The sequence below is a fragment of the Dioscorea cayenensis genome, chromosome 9 (assembly GCF_009730915.1).
Source record: "Dioscorea cayenensis subsp. rotundata cultivar TDr96_F1 chromosome 9, TDr96_F1_v2_PseudoChromosome.rev07_lg8_w22 25.fasta, whole genome shotgun sequence".
Classification (NCBI taxonomy): Eukaryota; Viridiplantae; Streptophyta; class Magnoliopsida; order Dioscoreales; family Dioscoreaceae; genus Dioscorea; species Dioscorea cayenensis.
In genome coordinates, this window is record NC_052479.1 from 11,150,476 (window position 1) to 11,152,566 (window position 2,091).

Below are 2,091 nucleotides of genomic sequence, written 5' to 3' on the forward strand. Positions count from 1 at the left end.
GTCAAGTTTTTGAAGCCATTTCCAGGGAGCTAGGGGTTTAGAGATACTTTGCACTTTGTTTTCTTATCTATTTCACCACCCATTCTATTTCACGTCTTCTTATTCTATCATTGTTCTGATTTTCTTTTTGATTCTTTTTGGTGCAGCTCCAGGTTATGACCCGAGGGAATCCATCAATATTGATTGAAGGAGATCCTGAGCTTGAACGTACACTTAGAAGAAAAGGGAAAGAACCAGTGAAAGAACAGCATAATTCAGCTAATTTGGAAGAAGAGGAATCTAAAAACATGGAAGAATAGAATGAGCAACAACGAACACTATCCGACTATGCCAGACCTTCAGTGTTGGGGATACAATCGAGTATTGTGCATCCCTCGATTATAGCTCAGAACTTCGAGCTAAAGCCGGCATTCATCCATATGCTGCAGCAGTCCGCACAATTCAACTGTTTGGCTGATGAGGATCTAAACAGTCACATAGCGAGCTTTCTCGAGGTGTGCAATATGCTGAAGATAAATGGGGTGACGGATAATGCCATCAAATTGAGAGCCTTCCCATTTTCCTTGAAGGGGAGAGCGAAGCAGTGGTTACACTCATTACCTAGATCATCAATCACTACATGGGAGGAGATGGTAGAAACTTTTGTAGCCCGTTATTTTCCTCTCGGAAAATCAGCAAAGCTTAGGAATGAGATCTCGTCTTTTGTTCAGTTAGAATTGGAGTCTCTATTCGAGACATGGGAAAGGTTCAAGGAGCTTTTGAGAAAGTGTCCGCAACACGAATTCCCGAAGTGGATGATTATTCAAACCTTTTACAATGGTTTGAACCCGAGTACAAGGCAACTCTTGGATGCGGCAGCAGGAGGTACCTTAGGTAGCAAAACTCCCAATGAGGCTCATCGATTAATTGAGGAAATGGGGTTAAATAGCTACCAATGGAATGCTAGGGAAAAAAAGAAGGTGGCTGGTCTCCATGAAATTGATGCGGTAACCTCATTGGCGGCGCAAGTAGAGAGTCTTAGTAAGAAGCTAGATCTCATAGCTTAGAATAGAGTTGTGGCCATGACCAATTACACCGGTTATGGTGGAGGACATGCTCCCTCTGATTGCCCGATCATTATTGGTGATGTTTCTTCACTGGAAAATGTTGACTATGTAGGTAATGGCATGAGACCTCAAGGGAACCCATATAGCAATACTTACAATTCAGGGTGGAAGAATCATCCCAACCTTTCATGGAGTAATCAAGGACCACAAAAGGCCATGGGGCCACCGGGTTTCCAACAACAACAATAAGCCCCTCAAGTGGAAAGCAGAATTTCAGGCTTGGAAACCCGAATGACGGATTTAGAGGAGCACTTGGCTAGATTTGTTCAATCTGCAAATACACGGTTTGAATCAGTCAAGGCTACACTTCGTAACCACAATGCCTCTTTGCACAACCTTGAAAATCAGGTGTGGCAAATTGCGAAGTCTCTCTCCGAAAGGCCACATGGAAGCTTACCAAGCAATACAGAAACCAACCCTAGAGAACATGTAAAGGCGATCACTTTGAGAAGTGGTCGTGAGGTTGAAGGGAGGCTTCCGAGTGTAAAGTCGAAAGAACACGCACCCGAGGTTGTAGGGGGTTGAGGAGGGAGCAAAGAAAGAGAAAGAGGTGGCATCCCTACCTTTCAAGCCAAGAATCCCTTTATCCCTCTAGATTGAAGAATGACCAAGGGATGAACAAATGATAAGAAGTTCTCGAGTTTATTCAAGCAACTCCACATCAACATTCCTTTTGTAGAGGCATTAGCTCAAATGCCTAAGTATGCGAAGTTCTCGAAAAGACTTGTTGACTAACAAGAGGAAGTTAGAGGAGAGTGCTTCAGTGGTGCTAGATGCTTCATGCTCAGCGGTGCTGCAAAGGAACATATCGAACAAGAAGAAAGACCCGTGAAGCTTCATTATTCCGTGTAACATCGGCAACTTAGGTGAGGAAATGGCACTGGCAGATTCAGGGGCAAGTATCAATGTCATACCATACACTTTCTTCCAAAAGCTAGGCTTAGGAGAGCCTAGGCCTACTCGGATGACTTTACAATTGACGTAC

At 43.8% G+C, this 2,091-nt stretch overlaps 1 non-coding gene across 1 annotated transcript; it reads right to left on the bottom strand.

Moving 5' to 3' along the window:
* Positions 1–677: 677 nt before the first annotated feature.
* LOC120269633 lies at positions 678–784 on the bottom strand. Its single transcript, XR_005539278.1, has one exon. It is a non-coding gene; the product is annotated as a small nucleolar RNA R71 (small nucleolar RNA).
* Positions 785–2,091: the final 1,307 nt, after the last annotated feature.